The 26,231-nt window shown below is 47.1% G+C and overlaps 1 long non-coding RNA gene across 2 annotated transcripts; it reads right to left on the bottom strand.

Annotated features, from left to right (window-relative positions):
• Positions 1-2,130: 2,130 nt before the first annotated feature.
• LOC101683851 lies at positions 2,131-15,117 on the bottom strand. Of its 2 annotated transcripts, none has more exons than XR_006606255.1 (3): positions 14,632-15,117; positions 6,605-6,652; positions 2,131-2,959 (listed from the first exon to the last, which is right to left on the bottom strand). It is a non-coding gene; the product is annotated as an uncharacterized LOC101683851 (long non-coding RNA). The 2 variants fall into 2 exon arrangements; XR_201001.3 differs by lacking the exon at positions 14,632-15,117 and adding an exon at positions 11,040-13,084.
• Between the last annotated feature and the right edge of the window lie 11,114 nt (positions 15,118-26,231).

Below are 26,231 nucleotides of genomic sequence, written 5' to 3'. Positions count from 1 at the left end.
GCAAGCCAGAGACCAGACATGGGTGGGGCTTCCAAAGCCAAGGTGCAGAAGATTGATTTAGACCCTAAACCATCTGGCATTTTTAAACACTGTGGCAAAAAGCATGTAATATAAAGTTGACCATCCTAACCGTTTTTTAAGTGCGTATAGGGCTCAATAGTGTTAAGTGTATCCATGTTGTGAAACACATCTCCAGAAGTTTTTCCTCTTGCGAATTTGAAACTCTGTACCTAGTAGACAATAAATCCTCTCTCTTCCCTCCCTAACCGGCCCCCACCTTCACTTACTCCCCCATTCTACCTTCTGCCTCTATAAATGTGACTGCTCTAGGTAACCTCATTTAAGTGGAATCATATAGTTTGCTTTTTTTGCGACTGGCATACTTCCCTTAACTTTAAGATTCATCCACATTGTATCACGTGACAGGATTTCCTTCACTTTTAAGGCTGAATAATATTCCATTATAGGTATAGACCACATTTTGTTTATGTATTTGTCTATTGATAAACAGTTGTGTTATTTCCCCCTCTTGGCTATCATGAATAATGCTGCCATGAACATAGGTGTGCACATATCTCTTTGAGCCCCTGCTTTTAATTCTTTGGGGGTGTATCCCCAGAAGTGGGATTGCTGCATCGCATAGTAGTTCTATCTTTAGTTTTTGGAGGAACCACCTCAATGCACTATACTCAATGTACTCAATGGCTGTGCCATTGTACTTTTCCACCCACAGGGCATGAGGCTTCCGATTTCTCCACAGCCTCACCAGCAGTTGTTACTTTCTGTTTTTCATAGTAGGCATCCTTGTGTGTCTAAGCATCACTGGTCCTTTCTGAGTGGAGGCATGATGAACCAGAGCCGTTGGTTGGAGGTTCTCTCCGGCAGCAGAAAAGCCACAAGGCAGAAGATGGTCAAGGATTTGGCAGCGGTCAGACTAGAGGGAGGGACTCCTGTCAAAGTGTGGCAGCAGAGGAAACCAACAGGGCCACCAAAGAAAAAGAAGTAGCCAGACTCAGGACAGAACAGCGGACGCCAGAGAGACACCAGAGAGAGGAGCTAAATGGGACTCGAGTTGCAAGCAAAAAGACTGAGAAAATAGCACTACAGGGAGGAAAAATGGGAAGTTGTGACAGGGTGCTGCTTGTGGGGAGGTGCTGAGATGTGAGAGGTGCCCGCAAGTGACAGGTTTAGTTGTTGATGCAAACTGGTGTCCCAGAGAGAAACCAGGGCTAGACATAGTCATGGCATTCATTTGTACAGCACTTTTATTTATATGAGCCCCTTGATGTTCATGACACCTGGTAAGGTCAGTCCAAGCAGGTGTCTTTTCCATCAGCAAAGCAACAAGAAAGCAGGAAGTACAAGGGACAAGCCTCATCGCACATCAGATGGCATGAGAGCCTGGGTAAAGTCCTGAATCTGCTTCTAGTTGAGTGGCCTCTACTTTTCCTGAGATAAGACTTTTCCTAGGAGCACACACAGGGTCCGATCATTGGAAGACACATTCGTTCATTTGACAAATTTTGAATGCCAGGTGCTGGAGAGTCACTAGTTAATAAAACAGAGAGAATAGACAAGATCTTGCCATCATGGAGCCTATATTCTTGTAGATGGTGGAACAATCCAGCTGAGCTTCTGGCAGTCTCCCAAGAAGCCCAAAGAATTCCCCAGGCATATCCGTCCCTTGAAGAGAAAGGTAGTCTGATCTGTCTGTCATGCTAACTCAAGATGGACCCACTTGCAGTCTTGACAGACCACACTCAGGACAACAACAAAGGAGAGCACTGCCTTGAATAAGCTTATAAATTATTCAGGCACAAGGAGTACTTAGAGTTGACTTTTAGGGAAAACACTCTTTTCTCCCTATTTTCCTTCCCTTTTTCTTGAAACTCGTCAGCCAGAAGTCTGTCTTCTTCGCTAAATACGTGTCTACAGAGATGGTTTCCAATACACCCATTTTTATAGCAGCATTATTTACAATAGCCAAAAGGTGGAAAGAACCCAAGTGTCCATCAACAGATGACTGGATAAACAAAACGCGGTCTACAAGTACAATGGAATATTATGCGGCTATACAAAGGAAGGAAATGCTGTCACATGCCACAACATGGATGAACCTTGAAGACATCATGCTAAGTGAAATAAGCCAGGCATAAAAGGACAAATATTGGATGATTCCATTATATATGTATGGAGGTTCCACGGACTTAGAGTCGTCAAATTCCTAGAGACAGAAAGTAGAATAGTAGTTACCAGGGTCTGGGGATAGAAGGGAGAAATGGGAGTTACTGTAATATTAGGGTATAGAGTTTCAGTTTATGAGAATGCTGAGAAATTTCTGGAGATGGGTGTTGGTGTTGGCTGCACAATTTTATGAATGTACCTACTGCCACATGACCATACACTTCAAATGTCTAGAATGGTAAATTTTATGTTATCTATTTTAGCCTGCTGCCAAAAGGAAAGTCAGTAAATCACTTTCCCATCTCATCCTTGTCATCATCTTTTATAAGAGGTGCTAACTGGATGCTTCTTGGTCTATGATCTAATGTTTCCATAGTAACCACTGGAATGCAGAGAGAAGCCTGGTGGGCATGATCTCACCAGACCAACAGAGTTCACTCTACTGGCCTCTCTCCCAACTCTGTAAGCTGCTCCACCAAGAGCAAAAGATCAGTGTTGAATCGCGTGCTTCTCTGCACCTCACACCATCTTCAGCCACTCCGAGGCTCCGTTCCTCAAGCACTCCACATGGTAGTTTGCTCTCAGCCAGTCATACATGCTCATCTTTCCACTCCAGAACATCTTTTCCTTCTGCTCCTCCCCCACGCCCCCACCTTGTTCCTTTACTAGCTCTTCCTCCTCAGAATTCTTCAAGGCTCTGATGAGGTGTCTCTTCTTCCAAGAACCCTTCCTTTCCTGAATGCCCAGATGATGTTATGTCTCCTAGTTCATGGTCCTGTGGGGAAAAACCACAGTGAGAGTGAGAAAATCAGGCAGCAGGAGAGGGGAGTCATCCTAAATGCCTTTTATTTAAATTAGACCAAAGCCTGTAAACATAATGGACTTTGGATTAAGAATCCATCCGACCAGAAACCCCAGATGTCCTGCTCACAAGCTCTGTAACCGTAAGCAAGCTACTTAACTCCTCCCAGTCCCTTTCCTCTTCTGTAAAGCCAGATGAAATGTCCTAACTTTCCTGGGTGCTGAAAAGGTGAGGTAGGGGAGCCGCATATCCCAACCCTTCTTGTCTTGGGCCACTCCCCACCCCGGTTCAATGTCCGCACCAACTCCCAGATTCACACCTGCACTCTACTCCCCCTCCAGCCCACTTCTCAGGTTGCACTCGGAGCATCTTTTTAAACTGCACATGTGGGGCGCCTGGGTGGTGCAGTCGGTTAAACTTCAGACTCCTGATTTTGGCTCAGGTCATGATCTCAGGGTCATGGGATCGAGCCCCATGTCTAACTCTGTGCTCAGCACAGAGTCAGCTTGGGATTCTTTCTCTCACTCTCTTCCTCCCTCTCAGACTCTCCCCCTGCTGACTCTAAATAAATAAATAACATCTTTAAAAATGAAATGAAATGAAATAAACTGCATATGTGACAGGCCTCTGCTTGCCTGTAGGTGAAAATCCTCATTCATAGTTGGTCCCTGCCTTCTCTCTTGGGTTCTCCTGTCTCACTACTGACCCCATGCCCTGAGTTCCAGCCATACCGAGTTCCGGCCTCAGGCTCTTTCAGGCCTGTGGGTCTTCCCACACATTTCCTCCTCCTTAGGAAAGACCCTCTCCTACCTCACTTTCTGCCTGACAACACTTGTATGTCCTCTGGTAGTTTCGTCTGTGAAGCCTCACCTGACCGCCACCACTTGCACACACAGCCTTGTTTGCTATGGTTTTCCTGCCCCTTTCTTATTGCATTTTTTCTGTGCATTAAATTTGTTTTAATTTCCACTTTAACAACTTTACTAACATGCAATTGGCATGTAATAAGCTATACATACGTGAGTGTATAACCTGATAAGATTTTTTTTTAAGATTTTATTTATTTATTTCACAGACAGAGATCACAAGTAGGCAGAGAGGCAGGCAGAGAGAGAGGAGGAAGCAGGCTCCCCGCCGAGCAGAGAGCCCGATGCGGGGCTCGATCCCAGGACCGTAGGATCATGACCCACTGAGCCACCCAAGTAACCCCCGGATAAGTTTTGACATATGTAAGCATTTATGAAAGGATGACCACAATTAAAAAAAGGGAGATTCTTCTATGAACCCCCCAATGTCCCTTGTGCCCCCTGGTAATCTCTTCTTCCTGCCCTCCCTGACCTCTCTCTCATTTGCAGGCAACCACTGATTGACTCTCTATTACCATATAGTAGTTAATATTTTCTAGAATTTTATATAAATGTAATCATACAGCATGTACTTTTTTTGCCCAGCATAATTATTTTGAGAGTCGTCCTTGTAATAGCAATGGTTCATCTTCTTTCTTTTGTTGTCAAGTAGTATTCCATTGTACGCATGTAGTTTGTTTATCTATGTATCTGTTGATGGACATTTGTATTGTTTCCTGTTTGTATGAATGTATGATTTCATTTCTCCTGGGTAAATCTGTAGGAGCACAATGGCTGGGTCATGTAACAGGATAACTGTTTTCCAAAGTGGTTGTACCATTTCACATTCTCACCAGCAGTGTATGAGAGTTCCATCCTCATCAGCACGGGGTATGGTCAATGTCTTCGGTTTTAACCATTTAGGTTTGTCATGGTGTCTTATTCTGGTTTTAAGTTATATTTTCTTAATGACTAATGGTGTGGAGTCTCTTTTTTTTTTCTTTTAAGATTTTTTATTCATTTATTTGACAGACAGAGATCACAGGTAGGCAGAGAGGCAGGCAGAGAGAGAGGAGGAAGCAGGCTCCCTGCTGAGCAGAGAACCCGATGATGATGATCTGGGGGCTCCATCCCAGGACTCTGGGATCATGACCTGAGCCGAAGGCAGAGGCTTTAACCCACTGAGCCACCCAGACGCCCCTGGAGCCTCTTTTCATGTGCTTATTTGTTACCGATACATCTTGGTAACCAATGTGTCTGTTCAAAAAGTTTTAAAAGAAAACAAATTGTAAAAGCTAAGCCTATTAGGTAAGTTTATTTTCATGAACTTAATTTCTATGCTTTATTTCACTTCGTAAAGGTAGCATCATTTTTTCCACACTTAAAAATATTGTGTTAAAATAAACACAACATAAAACTTACATTTTCACCATTTTTAACGGCACGGTTCAGTGGCACGAAGCACACTGCCATTGTCACCCAACCATAACCACCATCTGTCCTCAGAAATTTTGTCATCATTCCAAATTGAAACTCTGTACCCAGTAAACACTAACTCTCCACTCCTTGCCCCATCCCCCACCCCAAGCCCCTGGCAATCACCATTCTACTTTCCATCTTTCTGAATTTGGCTACTCTATATACCTCAAATGAATCATATGGTATCTGTTATTTTGTGACTGGCCTATTTCACTTAGTACAATGTCTTCAAGGTTTGTCCATGTTGTAGCCTGTGTCAGAATTTCCTGCCTTTTTTTACAACTGAATAATATTCTTTTGTATGTATATACATTTTGTTTATCCACTATCCATCAGTGGACACTTGGGTGCTTTCTAACTTTTGGGCTATTGTGAATAAAACTGTTAGACACATGGGTGTACAGATATCTGAGTCCCTTAGTGATTGCATTTTTGATTGTGTAATATACTTTTTAACCAATTGCATTTTTTAAAAATATTTATTTATTTATTTATTTATTTATTAGAGAGAGAGCATTTATTTATTATTTATTAGAGAGAGAGCATGTGAGCACATGTGGGGAGAGGGGAAGAAGGAGAGAATCTTCCAGCAGACTCCATAATGAGCAGGGAGCCTGATGCGGGGCTCACTCATGACCCATGAGGTCATGACCTGAGCAAAAACCAAGAGTCGGAAGCTTAACCAACTGAGCCACTCAGATGCCCCTAATCGCTTGCATTTTAATGGTTGCATCCCATTGCCTACCACAGGGCCTGACACGTAGCAAGTGTTTAATAACTACATGTGACATTACTGGCCAAATGAAAGAACGAGTGGGTGTGAGTGACGGCTCACACGGCTACTTCATTCGTCCTGTAGGTGTCAGTCACGGTGTCCTAACGCCAGGCTGCTTTGTCTGTGAGAAAACCCATCTCAGAATCCCTTCCAAGAAGTGCCCAAAACACTACCCCTGACTTGGTTTGTCACCCTGGCCACCACTGTTGCCCCACAGGAGGCCCAGCTTCCTGAAGACTCTGTGTTAGTCATAAGCTACTAACTCAGGGGGAGGCTTAGCTGAGGCTACTCCGAGAAGGAATTCTCTCTTCCCAGACATCTGGGGAACCACTCACCGCATTCCTTCCCACGAGATCACAACAATACCAACAGCTCACATACTTGTGTGCTGACTCTCTGTCAGGTGCCCCAGAAGCACTATCTCAGTTAACTGACAAATACCCCCGAATTAGGCACTGTAAGATTCCTCACCTTATAAAACAAACAAACAAAAAGGCACAGAGAACTTAATGGACTTACCTAAGGTCATCAAGCTGAGATCCAAATCCAGGCTCTCTTCTCCAGAATCTACCAGGCAGAAGGAAAAAATATATATATATTTAAAATAAATATTAAATTTAATATTAAATTAAATTATTAAAAAATAAAAAATAATAAATAAATAAATAAATAAATAAAACCACAACTGACCACTTAGGCTAAAGGCAGTTTTCGATTAGTTATGTTGAAATTAACCAGAGTCCTTCTAAAATACTTTTTTTCCAAAGTTTAAATAATATTTATTGACTATATATTGGAAAACATATTTAAAAACTTTAAGCCACATAAGCCCACCAAAAAAGATCATCATTGTTAGCACATTAAAATGTTTCCTCCTTAAAACAGCATTTTCCCCTTACTTATATATTTTAATTCAAATAATAATAAATAATAAATAAATTAATTAATTAAAATTTAATAATGAGTGTCTTCATTCTCTTAAAAAGGGGGCATTAATCCTCTGTTGATATATCCACCATTCGCACCCGCTCCTCCTGCCTTCTCTCTGGCATCTCTAATGTGTCCCTGCCAGAGGACACAGTAAACCATGAAAATGTTAATGTATAGTCACAGTGATGGCAGTTGACAGTGAGTGCCCTCCAGGAGCTAGGCACCGAGCTGAGGAAGCACCTCACATGCGTTACCACATGGACTGCTCATGGCAGCCATATTAGGTGGGAGCCATCATTCTGCTCATTTTACTGATGAGGAACCTCAAACTTAACATTTAACACGTGGCTCTTCCTCTTCCCTTCTCTTCCTGAAGAACTCAGTCCTAGCACCACTGGCTGAGGCCCAGAAAGGTATGTGTCCACACAGGGGGGTGGCAAGGGGTCAAAACTGGGGTACCAGCCCCCATGTCACCCCAAGCAGATGAAGAATATGTCTGTATGTCTGCATGAGGGCAGAAGAGCTTCTTGGTATGGGGGAACTCAGTGTGGGGGTATGAGGCCCCAAAGAGGGTGAAGAGAGCCAATGGTGGTATGCGAGGGTGCCCCAGTGGGGGGTGTCAGAACCTGAGCAGATGGAGGAGGGAGTCTATGCAGGAAGGGGGGGGGGCTGCATGGAGTATGAGATCCTAGGCAGGGAAAGGGGACTGTAGGTGGGAGTGGGGTGCTGGAGCCCAAGCTGGGGGAGGATGGCATCGGCATGCGGGAGGGACACAGTGACAATGGGAGACTGGTTACAGGAAAGGGAGGTGATCACTAAGCAGTCATATGATATGCAATGCAAGCCAGAGGTGTCTCTGCTAGAGAGTCACAAATAAGTCAAGGGAGGAAGCTAGAAGGAATCTTGCAGTGCTAGACTGACATTGAGCTCTTGGTGTGAGGTCAATGTAGTCAACAGTATGGCAGACACAGAAATAAATATATATGTGTAGATGTAAATATATGAATGTCTCTTCACGGATCTCCCTGGCTTTGTCCACTGAGAGGGCCTGGGAGCCACAACACCCCAACTGTAACAAGCCTACCTACCGCCCCCATCTTGGTTTCAAGTTCATTCTCAGCTAAATAGAACCAGCGCTAATGGGACAAATGGCCAAGAGAGGACTAGAATATTCGTATTTTACTCATGTAAGGAAGTGCTCAAAGACTGATGGGGACATCTCAAAAGGACACAGGAGCCAGCTCAGGGAGGCTCCCACTGGTCCAAGGGAGGACAATTTGATATCATAATTAAAAAAACAAAACTATAGTAATATACTACAGCTTAGTAAACAACACAGGAATCCGTGATTCCATACTCCTGTAAGTAACTAAGTGAACTCAAGTCTCATGAAGAACAGGTCTCAAAGGACCTCCCGCAAAATAAGTAACAATTACAATGGAAAAAGTAACTTTACAGGGGAGAGAGCTTGGCAGGCACCATATTAATCAACTGGCAAAAGCGATCATTCCAGGAACGGTTCAAGTTGAAATCAGGAGCAGCCTGAGAGGTCAAAGTGAAAATGACAGTCACTTGTGTGATGTTCCTGCCGAGGATTCACAGCTAGAATCCAAAGAAGAGGAAACACTGGACAAACCCAAACTAAGGACATTCCACAAGACAAATGATGTGTAATCTGCAGATGGTTTAAGCTTCTGCAGGCCAAGGCTGAAAAGCAGTTCCACCCTGAGCCTAATGCAGTGTGTGGCCCTGGGTTAGATACTTTGCTACAAAGAATATTACTGGAAAAAAGGATAACCGTTTTAGCCTAAAGATTAGATGGTAGAAAGGTATTAATGTCAGTTTCTTGACTTTGATGGCTGTGTCCCACACAAGCGGAAGGTCTTATTTGTGGGAAGGGCATCATGCCAAGGCACTGGGGCGTGACGCAACACAGAAACTTATTCTTATAAAGGCTCAGCAGAGAAAAAAAACGAATTTTTGTTTTATTTGCAACTTCTCTAGGTTTTTTACTTTTTTTTTTTTTTTTTAAGATGAGTTAACATATCCAAGGTCACCTAAGTAGTTAGAGACAGGATTTAAAACCAGGTCTAAAAATCAAGTTCCCCATCTCTAAACTGTTTGTTCACTCCTTTGTAAGACAGTTCTTTCTGGCATGGGGAGGCAGGCTGGGGGCCAGAAGCCCCATTCAGCTGGGTTCTGTGTCTTTTGAAATGTCCCTATTGATCTTTGAGCACTTCCTTATAATAACAGAATATTGGGAGGCCTGGGTGGCTCGGTCGGTTAAGAGTCTGCTTTCAGCTCAGGGGTCCTGGCTAATTCCCGGGGTCCAGGAATCAAGCCCCAGCATCGCTTCTCCCTCTCCCTCTGGCCCTCCCCACTGCTCACACTGGTGCATGCAAGCACTCTCTCTCTCTCAAATAAATAAAGTCTTCAAAAAATAATGACAGAGTATTGTAGGCACCTTCTGTCCTGTCTTAGTCCAGCCACTTGCCCTAGGAGCAGTAGTTCCTCCTGGCAGAGTTGGGGGAAGGCACAGCTCGTCACAAACCCAACAGCAACTACCAAAGTGACCCCCGGAAGTCACATACTCAATGATGCCATTGTGTATTTGTTTCTAGGCCCGGCTTCCTCATTCGCTTTCAATCCCCACGCGTCCAGCACCGGCCAAGATCCTAAATGTGAAAGCGCATAGTACTACCCATGTGTAGTATGTAATACTGCAGAAGCAAGAGCAAAAGGGCCATGTGCACCTTGCCTGTGTGGCACCCGGCGGAAGGGGAATACAGCCAGGCCCCTTCCCCCTTGGTTGGCCTCCCCCCAGGCGCTGGTCAGCACAGGGCCCTGCGCGATGCAGGTAGTCAATGCCGGCACAGGAGTTTCTAACTGGTGAACGTTCTCAGCTCAGTCGATGAGACTGATGGCATTATTTCCTTCGCTTCCTGGGCCAGGCAGACCACACTTCTTGGCACTGAGCAGTATGTCTTTATTTGAGAGAGATCGAGCATGAGTGGGGTTGGGGGTAAAGGGAAAGGTTGCTGAGTAGGGAGCCCAACACAGGACTGGATCTCAGGACCCTGGGATCATGGCTTGAGCTGAAGGCAGATACTTAAGCTTAACCCCACCACGCAGCAGGATCACAGCTTCCTGGGCTGCTCCAGATCTTACTCCAGAGGTAGCTGAGCTGTGTCTGGGCCCCTAGAGAGATCTGGCCTCTTCCCACCTGAGGGCTAAGGCCAGAGGTGCCCAGGCTCAGAAGGCTGCAGACAGGGGGAATGACTAATGGTGGTGGTGGGGGGTGTCCTGCAGTGACCATGAGGGGCCGTGCCCGCTCCGAAGGGCCCTTTCTACCACTGAGGGGCTTGGGATCACACAGCCGCCCATAAACAGCTTCACTTTCTGATGCTCAGTAAGCATCAGGATGAGAGACAATGGTTTTTTTCCTTCCTGAAAAGCCTCGAGTAACCATTTACACACATAGCTCTTCTGGATTTTCTATTTAGGATTTTCTATTAGAGGGAACTTCTTAACATCCACACAGATATTTGTTGAACCTGTGCCTCTTGGGGGGTGGAAAGCCAGAAGGTAAGCTTGACTGTCAGAAAGAAAGTGGTCTTAGTCTGACACAGACCCAGGACGGCACCAACCAGTTGCTCACTTTTCCTCTGGATCTCGTGGGCACCATTCTGCCCCAGGTGGGCCTCTGCCCCTCTCTCGGCTCTCCTTTTCCTCCTCCCCCATGGAACCTCCCTCTCCCTACCTGGGGCCCTCCCCACACAGTCCAGCCGGAATCACGAGCCTCTGTCTCAGGCAGCACATGGAATCCACCTGGTTTCCAGGCAGTGGCACTGGAGGGGAAGCAGGTCTGGTGAGCTGAGAGGGCGGGGGTGTGGAGGGGGTGTCGTGCCCGGGGAAATGGGCCCTTCCGGGCTCCTGCACAGCGACATTTCTAAAAGACCTGCCTCTCTTGAAGAGGTAGTGTGGTTTTAAACACAGCCACAACCATCGCTCCCACTCCGCCTACCTTTTTGTGGTGTGACTCTCGCCAGTCCTCCTATTAAGAGATGGGGTCCATGTCCCCTCAGAGTCTTGGCTGGCCCTGTTTTTTAGTCAGTAGAATGCAGAAGTGACACCGAGTGACTCCTAGGCCTTGGCAAGAAAGGCCTCTCAGAAGGAAGCAGCCATGCTGTGAAGAGTCAGCCCGGCCACGGAGAGAATGAGGGAATCCATGGAGAACGGAGGAGCTGCCCCTGAGGGCACTGACTGCAGCCCTGTGAGGGAGGCCATTTGGAACGGCGCAGACGGGCTCCCAGCCCACAGCAAACACACAAGCAACCCCAGGCAAGAATGGGCCCCCAAAGCGCTGCCGGAGCCCAGCCTGGCTGGCTTCCCTTCATGAGCAAATGGTTGGGTTTAAGTCACTAAGTTTTGAGAGGAGGAGGCTGTTACACTGGAAAGATAATGAAAGTGCTGTTAAAGCGGACTGCTTTCCCTTAGCAAGGCCCTGGCGTGTTGGTATACCCCTTTCTTCCATCTTACCAAGACCCTACCTCATCTTCCTAACTGGCCACGGCCCCGAGCCCCAGCACAGGGAGAAAGAAAGGAATACAGCCTGCCAGTTATACCCAGAAGTATTCTGTGAGAGCCCGAAACTCATTCAGCATCACTTTCAGGGCCGTGGGGTACGAAGACATATCTGGGAGCCTCTCTGCCACCAGGAAACCTACATGCCAGAGGAAAAATTAAATTCATAAACGCGGAGCAATGGCAGGTACCTCACGATCGCATCCAAGTGTGTGGAGGCACTCCGAATGCTGTTGGTTCCCAGAGCCAGGCTGGGGCTGTCGGGAAGGACCGAAGACGGAGCTTGCGCGAGCCCTTGAGGATGGGAAGGACTGACCGAGATGGAGAGAACATTCTAGGTGTGTATAGGAGGGTGTTTAATTATAGGTGAAAAGATAAATGAGCTTGCTGAGAAGAGGGGGACCATAAGGCCGACGGGACAAAGAGGTGGGAAGACAACAGCAGGCCAGAATGAAGAGGGGTCTCACAAGCCAGGGCTGTCTCTAGGGTTCCCTGGGCTGTTTCAGTGACATTTAAGAGCTGACATAAGCAAAGGCCGCTCAGCCTGGCGTTCTGTAAAGCCCTTTGGAAGAGCTCCAAGAAGGAGGCTTTCGTCAGAGCTGGGTGCACTTGGAGAAGGAAATGAGGCGGCAGCCAGGGTCAGCAGGGTTTGGCTGACTGCAGCACTCAGGTGGGAAGAAAGTGCACACCTGCATGCAATGCATGTGGGGCAGCCCTGATGACGCCATTGATCAAACCACGTCCTAAACCCGAGTCCACGTTTGATACAAAGGGAAGCTTCCCCCGTCCTGGTCAGCATCCAGGCATTCAGACAGCCATGCTCTGTCCCCAGGAAGAGGACACTGTGAACCCCAGGGTCATGATGTCTCTCTCTCCCAAACCTGCCACACCTCTCTAGCCTTCTTCCTCCCCTCCCTTTAGTGGGGGTACCACCCTCCCTAACAGGCTTCTCCTGGCTCCTCCGTGTTGCTTCAGCCATGCCAGGGCACTGAACTCACTGGAAGGTGGCACCCACACCATCCCACAAAAATGACATTCCCACCCACCAGCTGTCTCAAGGTGGGAGGAGCTATTTAAGACTGCACCTACCCTAAGGGAAGCTCTACAGCCCATGTCCTTGCTCCTAATTTATAGGTGGTGATACTGAGTCATGAGAATGATTTACCAGGGCATTTTCAACACTCTAGTGACTCATCAGGGTCAAAATCTCACAAAGCCCAACCCACAAGTTGTGTGACTTTAGGCACGTTTCTCTGCTCTGTGCTCTATCGCCGACAGTGGGACTCTCTGGTGCCTGAAGTTTTGCCTAGGTCTCTGCCAGAGCAGTCCTGGGGTCCCACCTCTCAGACCCTGATAGGTCTCTACTCTTAAGCCTAGAATCCCATACCCAACCAACATTGAGTTGCAAATCAAGGAATTCTGATTGAAGATAACCTGGGCATGGGGCGCCTGGGTGGCTCAGTAGGTTAAAGCCTCTGCCTTCGGCTCAGGTCATGATCCCAGGGTCCTGGGATTGAGCCCCACATCAAGCTCTATGCTCTGCAGGGAGCCTGCTTCCTCCTCTCTTTCTCTCTGCCTGCCTCTCTGCCTACTTGTGATCTTTCTCTGTCAAATAAATAAAATCTTAAAAAAAAAAAAAAAAAGATAACCTGGGCAGTTGTGTGAACCTGTGAGGGAGGGAGTGTCGTCAAATGTGTGTCTGTGCGTGCCCATGCTGAAGCAGTCAGTTCAGTAATTTCCCTCTGTTGTACTGTGTAAGAATTCTTTAAAACAATTTAAAGAGTTGAGCTCCTGGCCTTACTGCAGACCCAGCCTATAAGGGGATGTGCATTCCAGAAATAGACGGCCAGCTAGGCCAGGCACCTATTACCGACTCAGCAATCCTGTTGAACTCTGTTTGGCTGTGTTCCTAGTGTCCACAGAAGCCTCACAAGTTGACTTCCTTCTCCTTCCAGAAGGGAAAGGCACAATTTCATTCACATGTCTTAGAAATCCTTCCAACTGCCAGCTACAGTTCCACCTACCCACGAGGACACCAAGGACACCATGGCTCACAAAGGCTACCTTTGCCAGGTCACACTGCTGAGTGTGGGGGCCTCATCTTGCACCAGGCAGGCTCTGCAGGGCACTAGACTGACCTGGAACTTCAGGGTCCCTCCCTACCCCTCCAGTCCTTGACCCCTGCAAGCCATGTCCCTGCCTCCATCGCATCTATCCCTCTGCCTGGCGCAAGCACCTCTCCACAGGCCAGATCGCCCCCTCCCCACCAAGGCCCACGCCTCCTCCACCCCTGAGCTTGCATATCCCATGATCACACCCCTTCAAGGACCCCCTAAAGCTGCCCCTCTCTCGGGGTCCTCCTGGTTGCCAGTATTCCCGTCCCCATCCCACTCACCCACACCGCACCGGGCACGCAGTAGGTCCCGCTAGAGGTCACTGGGTGTCCCCCACCCCTCCGCCCCGCCCGCAAGCACCAAGGGGCACGACCCAGACGTCCCTGCCCTCGGGCGCGGGGTCCGGCAGCCGAAGGAGGTAAGGGCGGCGGCTGGAGAAGGGCTTGGATAGCACCAAAACGCCCAGAAACGTGCTGTGACCAGAAAACTCCTGGCTGCGGCGACAGAGCGAGAGCCAAGGTTCACCCGCGCGGGTGCGCCGGTCCTGGCCCCGCCGGCCCTAGGCGGCCCTGGACCGATTCCTCTTGCGCGGGCGGACCGGTCCATTCCCCTGATGGAGCGGTAGTGATTCTCCAGGGCCACTGTCCCCGGTGGGAAGAGGGACGCGGCCATCGGGGTTGAGTGCAGGCCTCCGCCCCGAAGCGCAAAAACCACTCCCGCCCTCCTCCCCGCCCTACTCCCTCCGCAACCCTGCCGCGGGTCTCACCCTAGCCGGTCCCCCTCCCCTCCTCCTCCCCTTTCTTCTCCCCCTCCTCCGCCCCTCCCCCTCCTCTCTCTCCTTCTCTGCCCCCCTGCTCCCACCCCGCCCCTCCGTGCCTCCGCGCCCTTCCCGGCGCGGCGCGTCACCGCTCGGCCCACCTCCTCCACAGCCAATCCCTGCTCTCCTCCGCGTCCGGCCTGTCCTCCCGGGGGGAAACCCGTGGCCCAAGACGTGGAACCCAGAGCTGCGTGTGCAGCCACCGTGCGCGGGTGAAGCTCCGGTGCAGAAGAGGCCGGAAGATGGGAGCTCGTCCATGGCCTGAGGAGCGCGCCACCTGTCCTGTGGCTGTAGTGGTGGCGCTGCCACTGTCGCGAGTGTTTCATTTAGCGCCTTATGATTTACAAAATGCTATCCTATGAATGATCTCTCACTTGGGGCTCAAAACAACCCAGGGAGGCCGGTGGTTATCTCCTTTCACAGGGGAGGAAATGAAAGCTGGAAGAGGTGGAGGAATGCACCTCCAGGTCCCAGACCCGCTGGCGGAGCCCGGTAGGGGCAGACCCCACCCAGGCCGCCTCCACCGCCCTCCCGCTCGGAAACCGAGGACAAGTTAAAACATGGGTGATCGTCTCGGTCAGCCCCGATCTAGGTCTGAGATCCATTTGCCTGGTCTGCATTTTTTAAGAACGTCTATGGTTCGGGCACGGGAAAACGCTGGGGAGAAGGGCGGAGTTTACAGAAGACATTTAGATTGAGGAAGCCAAGAGAAAGGAGTAAATTCAAAGGGTTACTTAGCGGTTTGCTCAGCTACAGAACAGACGGGAGAATTTGCATCTTAAAAGGAACCCCCAAGATGTTAGAGCTTTAGAACGAATGGCAGAAACTCGAGGCAAATAAAGCTTTACTTGTGAGTGCCCCCAAGTAAGCACTGGGCAGGGGGCCTGCTGCATCGCCAGGCTTGGGGGGTGCAGCTTGGAACCAGAGCCCCAACCCACCCCAAACAGAGGGCCTGGGATAAAGACTTACTGAGCATGAGTCGGGTGTAACCAGATGCTGCTTCACCGGCTCCCAGTGCCCCTGTGGGGGGCTTGGGGTGGCCCTTAGCATTAGCTGCAGCTTCTTTCTCCAGGTATGTGTTGAGCTCACCTCTGGCACCCCAAGGACTCCTTCCCAGAGAGGCCTCCCTGACCCCTGAAGTCTGAAAGGTTGGAGTTTGGAGCCTGGAGCCAATGGCCCAGAAAGAATTCTTGAGACATCTTTGGTGCAAAAAGTTGCTTTTATTAAAGCACGGGGAACACGACCTGTGGGCAGAAAGTATTGGGGTGGGCAGAAGTGCCAGATTGTATACTTTCAGGGTGGGAGGGCCTTAGGGATAGGTCTCTAAGGAATTTTGGAAGCAAGGTGTCCAGGACCTTGACGGAGCTAGCTATTGTTGGGAAAAGGACATTTATTACTGTCTAATAAAACCTGAGTCATGAGACCCTTCTGATGTATATCAGTGGGCCATTGCCTTGGAAGATGATTGCCAACAGGAATGGGGGGGGCGGTTAAGAGATAAAGGGAGTTTCCAAAGGAACTTTTATATGTTAAAGAAGACTTACAGAGTAATGTTAAGCTAAGATTGCCTTTTGCCTTTAGCAAAGTATTAGCATTAAGGCAGCTGAGTCCCCAGAGAAATATCACTGTGCCTGTTTCAAGGACTTGTCAATGGACTATAGTTAGTAAGGAAATTTAATTTATCTTTTGCCCCTCCTGCCTAGTTTTCCTAAAACCCTAGCCCTCAGTAGGGGCTAAGTGGTGCTTCTCAAACTTGAATGTGCCTGTGAATCATTTGGCCATCTTTCTAGGACCCAAAGCCAAACTCAGCAGGCTCAGGACGGGTCCCCGAGTTTCCAACAGGTTCCCCCATGGTGTTGCCGCTGCCCTTCTGCCTGTGAATCTGTGGAGGACACTCTAAATAGAAAAGATCAAAGATGCTGTACTATATTTTCACATGATCTTTTTCACTTCCTTCCTCCCTGCACAAGAATGTAAAGCTCAGAAGGGTAAAGATTTGGTATATTTTGTTCCCTGCTAGTTCTCTAGCACCTCCAAGGGCACCTGACACACAGGTGGGACAGTGGTTATTTCCAAGCAGTGGTTCCCAATGAAGGAGTAAATGAAAGACAAGCCAAGAAAGGAATCAGAGGGATAAATGTGTCATACCAAATAGAATTCAAGGGGAAAGTGTAAATGGAACAAAGATTTATTTGGCATTTGTGAAAAAAAGGAAGAAATAACAACCACAAACCCTTAAGTCTTGAATAGTATGATGTCAGCTTATTTAAAGTAAAAACTGTCCAAGGAACCAAAAAAATGCAAAGATTACATTGATTTTAGAAACTTTAATTCCCTCGCTCTTGGTCACATCTCACAGACAGAAGGTTGATGTGGAAAACTTGAAGAAATAAATTAATTTTAGGGCTCTGTATATATCTTTTTATTGTGGTAAATATACATAGCATAAAATTTAGCATTTTAGCCATATTTAAAAGTAGAGTTTGGGGACATTAAGTATGTTCACATTTTTTGTAACCATCAGCATCATCTATGTCCAGAACTTTCCATCTTCCCAAACTGAAGCTCTGTCCCCATTCTCTCTCCCCCCAGCCCAAGGCAACCCCCATCCTAATTTCTGTCTCTGAATTTGACCTCTCAAGGTAACTCACATAAGTGAAATCATACAGTATTTTTTCTTTTGTAACTGACCTATCTCCCCTGGCACGATGTTCCCCAGGCTCACCTGTTGTGGGGCCCGTGTCAGAATGTCCTTCCTTTTTAAAGCTATTTTAAATAGTATTCCATTTTACGTACATACCACATTTTACTTATCTGTCCATCAGCTGATGGACACTGGAGTTGTTTCTACCTTGTGGCTATGGCAAATAATGCTGTTAGAACCTGGGTGTACAAATATTCAAGTTCCTGCTTTCAGTTCCTCTGAGTATGCACCCAGACATGGGATGGCACAATTATCTGGACCGTTCTATGTGTAATTTTTTGAGGAACCACCATACTGTTTCCCACAGCAGCTGTACCATTTTTATAACCCCTCTGGCAAAGCACAAGGATTCCAATTTGTGTATATCCTTACCTACATTTATTTATTTATTTATTTATTTATTTATTTATTTATTTTTTAATAGCCATCTTGCTGGGTGCCAAGTGGTAGCTCATTATGGTTTTGATTGGTTTTGATTTGCATTTCCTTAGGGCTTAGTGATGCTGAACATCTTTTCATCTGCTCATTGGTCATTTAGATATCTTCTGTGGGGAAGTGTCTATTCAAGTCTTTGGCCCATTTTTGAATTGGATCATTTGGTTTTTGCTGTTGAGTTGTAAGAGTTTGTTATGTATTCTGGATATGATCACTTACCAGACATATGATTTACAAATATTTTCTCCTATTTTATAGGTTGCCTTTTCATTTTGTTGGTAGTACCCTTTGAAGCACAAAAGTGTTGGGTTTTTTTGTTTGTTTGTTTGTTTGTTTGTTTGTTTTTTAAAGAGAATTTACTGGGGAGAGAAAGAGAAAGCAAGGGAGTTGGGGTGGGGGAGCAGAGAAAGAGAGAGAGAAGCACACTCCCCACCAACCCTGAGATTGTGACCTGAGCTGAAACCAAGAGTTGGATCCCTAATAGACTGAGCCACCCAGGTGTCCCAAAGGTTTTTAATTTTGATAAAGTCCAATTTATTTCTTCTTTTGTGCCCCAGGTTTTTGGTGTCATACCTAAGAAATCATTGGCAAATCCCATGTCAGGAAGCTTTTCCCCTGTTTTCTTCTCAAAAGTTTTATAGTCTTAAGAACTCTTGATTGACTTTTACAGAGAAGATCTAGGGTCGGCTTTAGCTCAAGCGGTTACTTCACGTGCAGTCTACATAGAAGATCTATTCTTTTTTTTTTTTTTAAGATTTTATTTATTTATTTGGCAAACAGAAATCACAAGCAGGCAGAGAGAGAGGAAGGGAAACAAGCTTCCTGCTGAGCAGAGAGCCTGATGTGGGCCTCAATCCCAGGACCCCTGAGACCATGACCAGAGCCAAAGGCAGAGGCTTTAACCCACTGAGCCACCCAGGCACCCCAAAGATCCATTCTTTTTAAAAGCCCCATACAGTTCAAAGGTTGACATTGTACAGGCCACAATATCTAGCTGCAATACAGTAAAAACTAGTAATTACTAATAATGAGTATTCTAGTAATTATATATTTGAGCATTACAAAGAGAGTAGATCTTAAAAGTTCTCATCACAAGGAAAAAAAATGCGAAACTATGGGATGAGTGTTAACTAAACTTACCATGGTGATCATTTTGCAAGATATACAATGGTATATCTTGTATACCATAAGCAGAGGCTTTCCCTCCTTACCCTCATGCCCTCATCTGGGTAGATGCAGAGAGAGAACATTGCCTGGCAGCACTCTGTGGAATCATCCCACACATTCCACGATAATCCTCTTCAATTGTTATGATTTGGGCAAGTTGCCTCCATCCCTCAAAAGATGGGTTTGTGACCTGTGACTCCTAATGGTGGGGGTGCCATAGACTTGGAGAAGACCTTTGTCTGAGATTACCTTCGTAAACCTGAATGTAACAGTTTGGGTGGAGGGTGATCGTAGCCTTAGTGTGGAGGGATCCTTCCTGAGAATGAAATAACACTGAGGATGGCAGATCGACTCCCATGTGCTTCAGATTTTGCCAGTAGATACATACCCTTTCTTCCCCTCAAGCCAGAGCTTGTCTGACACTTTCAACCAGAGCAGTGCTAATAGACCTATGGTGGGTTGAATTGTGTCCATCCAAAGATCATTCAAGTCCCAAACTCTGATACCTGTGGATATGACCTTATTTGAAATTAAGGTCCCTACAGATGTGATCAAGCTAAGATGAGGTCATCATGGATTAGGGCAGGTCTTATAAGACAGGAAATTTGAGCCCATAGACACACCAGGGGAGAACACCATGTGAAGACAGAGACAGAGATTGGGTGTGTTGTGTCTACGAGCCAGTAGGTACCAAGGATTATCAGGAGCCTCCAACAGCTAGGAGAGAGGCAAGGAAACTCCCCCTCAGATTTTCTCTCCGAACCTCCAGAAGGAACCAATCCTGCTGACACCTGGATTTTGGACGTCCAGCTTCCAGATCCACGACAGCATGAATTTCTGTTGTTAAACCAGTTTGTGGTCCTTTGTTATAGCAGCTCTAGGGGACAACCTAGGGACCCTAAGGGACAACCTTAGGAACAGTGTTGAGCAGAGTATCACCTCCTTCCTCTTCCTTCTCAGAAACACATACAAGAGGTTTTTGTGAAGTAGAATCAGCAGTATGCCCTATTTTACCAAAAGATGACGTTTTGGTAGCTGTTTTTATCAGATCCCTGACCTCTTGGATATTCTGCCAACTCTTCCCCCAGCAACTATGCTAACAGAAATTTTAGTGTGGGCCCTCATCATGTCTTGACTGGATTGCTATAATGAGTCTGTCATCAGAGCACCTGGGTGGCTCAGTCAGTTAAGCATCTGACTTCAGTCAGGTTATGATCTCAGGGTCCTGGGATTGAGCCCCACATCGGGCTCTCTGCTCAGCAGAGAGTGTGCTTCTCCTTCCCTCACCCCTGCTCATGCTCTCTCTCTTGCTCTACTCTCTCTTTCAAATAAATAAAATCTTAAAAAAAAAAAAAAAGAGTTTGTCATCTTTTTCTGTCTTAGTTCCTCTACCCATTGTCACTTTTCCCCAAACACTGATTTCATCATTGGTTACCTGGGCTCTGAAGAAAATTCCAAGCTCACCAGCATGTCATTCAAGAAGTTAAAGAATCTCATCTCAACATCTCTCTGTGTTGTTCACCATCTCCGCCTTGCCATATGCCCTATACTTTGGTGATACCAAATTATTTGATCTTAAATATTCCACACACTTTCACAGCTGCATGTTTTTGCAAATCTGGTTCTGTTTAAAATTATCAGTCTGGGGGCACCTGGGTGGCTCAGTCATTAACTGTCTGCCTTTGGTTCAGGTCCTGATCCCAGGGTCCTGGGATCGAGCCCCAAAAAGTGCTCCCTGCTCAGCGGAAAGCCTGCTTATCCCTCTCCAACTCCCCCTGCTTGTGTTCCTGCTCTCATTGTGTCTCTCTCTGTCAAATAAAATCTTTAAAAAAATAAAATAAAATAAAATAAAATAAAATAAATCTGTTAGTTGGCTCACTCAGGAGCCCATTACAACCCCCTACTCTGACCTGGCTTGCCGTATAGAAGCTGGAAAAGGCAAATCGTCTCTTTCCCAGACTCTGTTGGTGCTAACGTTAGTTATGTGACACAGCTCTGGCCAATGAGATATAAGGAGAAATCTGCCAGGAGGTTTCTGGGAGTTTTTGCTTTCCTGATAGAAGGAGAAAACATGGCTGGCCCTGTCCTCCTCCTCATCTTTATCCTTTGAATGTGACCACAATGTCTGGACTGTGGCAGCCAACCTGTGACTATGACTAAAAGGTCATGAGAATTCCAGACACTTCAGCCCTGACATTGTGGAGCTAATGAGTCATCTTGAGTGCCTAACCTATTTATTACAATAGATATATATTATATATATCATATATGTTATATATAATATTTCTTTATCTTTATTATTACTATTATTTAAAGATTGATTTATGCTAAGAAAGTAGCGTGATCAGGGGCACCTGGGTGAGAGAGAGAGAGAGAGCATGCAAACATGGTGAGGGAGAGGAGAGAGAATCTTGAGCAGACTCTGTGCTGAGTGTGGAGCCAGACACAGGACTCAGTCTCATGACCCTGACATCGTGACCTGAGCTGAAACCAAGAGTCGGATGCTTAACCGACTGAGTCACCCAGGAACCCCTATTATTATTGTTTTTTTAAACCACTGCTAGTTAAACATTCTGTTACTTGCAGCTGAAGACATTTCTAACCAACACACTGGTAAGCTCTCCGATGTTCTAGATCTTTCTAAATTGTTGCTTGCTGTGAGAAGTAGTCCCAGACATCCTCATCAGACTGTGACTTCCTCCTCTAAGCACCCAGGACTTTGGCACTTAGCTTAGTTGCCGTACACATCACATTAGAATGAATTGCTTACTTCCTGCAGTAGGACTAGGAGCTCTGATTTTAATCTTGCACCTACCTGCCTAAGGCATGCCGGCACCCAGCAGAGTGGCCTGTACAGAGGAAAGACTCCCAAAACACAGTGCAGCTAGAGGATTCCATTCACAGCAGCTCACTATATTGTAGCCAGGGGCAAGGAGTCTCACCCTTTGAAATCTGCAAGACAATGGCTGACCCACCTCTCTGAGGCCTTTCCACAGTCTGTCTAGGCAGATTGTGCAATGCAAGTCAATCTCTCCACCAGATAAACACCCCCCCCATAAAAAACCCCCCCACCCCTGTACTTTCCTGTGGAAGATGCTGTAGTATGCTCTGTGCAGGACAGAAAGGAAGGCACATCTTGTGTTTTAAGGAAGTTAATGTTTCTCTTGCCTATGACTTTTTTTTGAAGATTTTATTTATTTTTTTGACAGAGAGAAAGAGATCACAAGTAGGCAGAGAGGCAGGCAGTGAGAGAGTGGGAAGCAGGCTCCCCGCTGAGCAGAGAACCCGATGATGATGATGATGATGATGATGATGATGATGATGATGTGGGGCTCGATCCCAGGACCCTGGGATCATGACCTGAGCTGAAGGCAGAAGCTCTAACCCACTGAGCCACCCAGGTGCCCCACTCTCTTGCCTATGTCTTAAATAACATTGCAACCAGAGGAGAGGAAGAAAAACATAATTGTTTGCAACCGTCGTTCTCACTCCTGGCTGCATGTTAGAATGACCTGGGAGGTTAAAAAAAAAAAAAAAAGGCAAATGCCCAGGAGTACCTGGGTGGCTCAGTTAGTTAAACATCTAACTCTTGATTTCAGCTCAGGTCATGATCTCAGGATTGTGAGATGCAGACCCCTATCTGGCTCAGGGAAGAGTCTGATCGAGATTCTCTCTCTCCCCCACTCCTCCCCCCATCATGCTAATGCCCTCCCTCTCTCTCTCAAATAAATAAATAATATATGTATATATTTTAAAAAGGCAAATTCCCAGGCACTCTCCCTGGAGAGCCTGATGAAGTTGGTCTGCTGCTCCCTTCCCACCCCGTCTAATATTTTAAAGTTCCCTGGGTGATTCTAATATCCAGTCAGGGGTAAGAACCACTGACTTAAAAGAGGGAGAGATGTAGACTAGGAAGGCATCTTAGAGGCCATGGTCTCTGGGCCAAACCTTGAGGTGTAAGGGAAGGTTGGACAACAGGGAGCCGGGGTATCTGAGGAGGAAGGAGTGGCAAAACCGAAACATCAGTCTAGCTGTCAGCCAATCAGCCAAACTAGTTGCAGAAGAGAGTTGTAATGAGGTCCGTACCGGGAGATGCAACTAGAAATATGAGTGGGCGTGGGGCGGAAGGGCCTTGAATGGCAGGCCAAAACCGTCGGACCATTCTGAAGGCAAGGATTGCCGTTCTGATGGCAATTTTTATACTAAGAGAGTAACATGATCAGGAGCCCCTGGGTGGCTCAGTTGGTGAAGCATCTGACTCTTGATTTCAGCTCAGGGCTCGATCTCAATGTCATGAGTTCAAGCCCCATGTTGGGCTCCACGCTGGGCATAGAGCCCACTTTAAAACAAAACAAAAACCTACCAAAAAAAATTTTTTTTAAAAAGAAAGTGTGGTCAAAAAGAAATGGAAGAATATGGATTGTATGAATTAGTAAACAATGATATTGTCTGTTGAGATAATTACGCTCCAGCTAACGCAGCCATCAGTGAGGTTGCCCATGGCCCCGAGGTATTCCCAGGTTAACCTGCTTTTCTCCACAACTTCCACCGCAACACCTGCCCAGTACAGACATGCTCAGACCTAAATGATGTTTTGAAGAGAACCCCATGTTTCTTTGGAGTTCCTTGGTATCAACCCTCATGTTCCTTTCATCCTTTTCTACCTAATGCCTACAATAGCTCATCACAGTGTCTGGCACCTCTCAGGTTCTCGGGAGACACTTTCAGAAAAGAACCCCCCTGCCCCAACAACTCAGGTAGGTTCAGCTGCAAGGCATCCTGGGAGCTCAGAAACATGAGATGGTAGAGAAACGGAAGAGAAGGTCAGACCCAGTCGGAGCTGAAAGAAATAACTCTGTCAGGCTGGCCTCAGGCACGAGTGGAAGATGGTACAACACAGAACATTCCAGGGGCCATTCCAGGGTGAAGCACCAGGAGCTAACCAAGGCCGGAGTGCAAACTTGGGAAAGTTCGGAGGACCCCAGCATGGTAGTGTCCAGGTTGCAGACCTGCTGAAGAACAGGTGGAAAGGGAACTGTAATCCCAGCTGTTCTCATGGTTCTGGCCAAGGAGGATGGCCCGAGAGCTCGGCAGGGTATCAGGTCCAGACCAGAGTAGAAGGTCAAACAGAGCATGGGGCCACGCACCCCCAGTGGAATGACAAGGCCAGCACAGCCAGCGTCAGGGCCAAGTTGTAGTTCTGAAGGCATATGAAGGTCTGAGTTTCCCCTGAGCCTGGGGCCCATGGCAGCAGGGACAGGTCTGGCCCCCACTGGGTGGTGGGATTAATACCACCAGTGCTCTACCCAGCACTGACTCTGGGGCTGCTGGGGGGCATTACACTGGCCACATCTTCAGCTGATCAAAATGGAGAGGTGCTGAAGATGCCCAGGGCCAAGGTGCCCATGAAAAACAAAAGAAGAGTTGCTGGTTTGTTTTCAAGACCTAGCATGGGGTCCAAATCAATGAAATGAAAACACACATTTCTGGCCTCTTTTATCCTCTCTGCAAGAGAGATGATGTGACCGATATCCTTTCCCTGAGCCTTGCCTCTCCAGGACCATAGAGGCCCCACCTGTCTCTTGTCCATCCCAGCCTTGCTGAGCCTGCCCTCATGTGCTCCCCTAGGGGCCTCAGGCAGCCAAGAGTTTCTCCAGGGCAGACACCATAGTGATGAGGGAGCAGGAGGCTGGCTGAAGACAAAGCAAAAGCTGGCACCTTGCACCCCCTCTCCACCCGCTCCCCTTGCTAATGTGTGTGACATTCCTCACGCACCTCTGGCTGCCCTAAAAGAAAAACAAATAGTTAACTTGTAGAGATCACAGTCCTGCAAGACAGGAGTCTCCCTTGGTTTACCAATGTCCTAGAGATGTACAACAAAGAAGCTATCTAATAATAGCACAATTTCCAGAGGCAAATAACTCAGTTCCTCAAGCCCTAAATAAAGTTAAATTTCTTCTAAACCCAAATCTCACTAACAAGGACACTTGATAGGAGAAATGTGAAACTTTATCTCTAGATCTCCAAGATAGTGTCGAGAATCATTCCCAAGCATATGGCCCACTGATAGACATCTAAAGGGTCTCACAAGAAGATTTTTACTACTAGTAATGAATAACCTTTCTCCCAACAATAGCTAGCCCCTCAAGGTCCTATAGACCTTGCTTCCACAATTCCTTAGAGACTAACATCACCCTCTTTGTCCTCACCTACCCAACTCCTGTGTATATAATCAGCCACTCCTCACATGCCCAGCGCAGCAGCATCTCCGTCTGCGCACGTGTCCTGTCTCTGTGCTCTAATAATCCACCTTTTTGCACCAAAGACGTCTTAAGAATTCTTTCTTAGCCGTCGGCTCTGAACCTCACCCCATTGAACCTCACCTAGGTTCAAGAACTTCATCAATAGGAGGCAGACAGACAGGCAGTGGACTGTTGGGGAAAGAGCTCTGGCCTCGAGTCAGAAGATCCAAGTTCTGGCCCGATTGCATCATTAATTTATTGCATGCCCTTGAGCACAGTACACACAAGGCCTGTCATTTTGCCCACACACCGCCCAGATGTTTTCCAAGGTCCCTTCCTGCTCTCCCACTCTGAGGCTTCCCATTAGTGTGCAGAGAGCAGGCCAGGCTGACTTAGAACCAAAGCCAAATGGCCGCTCGGAGTCTATCCTGTCATGGCTGCCCCTTCTCGCATCTCTCCCAGCCCTTCCCGATGCTGCTGCTGGCTCATCCTGCTGAGTTGGTCACTGTGCTGTGCAATGCACGGCAGGAGGAAGAGAAGGGCAGTTGTTGGGAAATTATGTCAACACTGAGAATTCAGACAGCTTTTGTGGGGTAGAAGCCATGGTGCCCTGCCCAGAACTACCGCCAGGACCCTGTGCCAAGTGACTGTGGGGGGTCCCGAGGGCAACCCCCCTCGCCTCCACGGTGACCCTTCCCTGATGAAAGAAGCCGCAAACTGATGTCATTTACAAAGCTGCTTCTTTTGCCTTGGGGTGGGTCAGTTCTACAGTGCAGTTTATGTTCTAGAAGCTTCCCCCTGTGGATTAAGCCAAACCTAAATTTTACTTATTTTTTTTTTTTAGTTGAAAGAGAGTCGACAATGTTATATCTGTTTCAGGTGTATGATATAATGGTTCCACAAGTCTCTATGTATCCTGGCCCACCACAGTGTAGCTACTACCACTGTCTGACACCACAATGCCACTGACCATCTTCCATGTTGTGCTTTTCATCCCCATGGCTTACTCCTTCTGTACTGGGAGCCTGAACTTCTCATGCCCACGCCTTCACCCATTTTGCCCATCACCCTACCTCCCTCTCTCTGGCAACCACCAGTTTGTTCTCTAAATTTATGACTCTGTTTCTGCTTTTTTGTGTTTCATACCTAAACT

The sequence above is a fragment of the Mustela putorius genome, unplaced genomic scaffold, assembly GCF_011764305.1.
Source record: "Mustela putorius furo isolate JIRA1106 unplaced genomic scaffold, ASM1176430v1.1 tig00000242_pilon_pilon_pilon, whole genome shotgun sequence".
Lineage (NCBI taxonomy): Eukaryota > Metazoa > Chordata > Mammalia > Carnivora > Mustelidae > Mustela > Mustela putorius.
The sequence above is the reverse complement of the archived record's forward strand: the minus strand, read 5'-3'. Positions and strand labels throughout refer to the sequence as shown.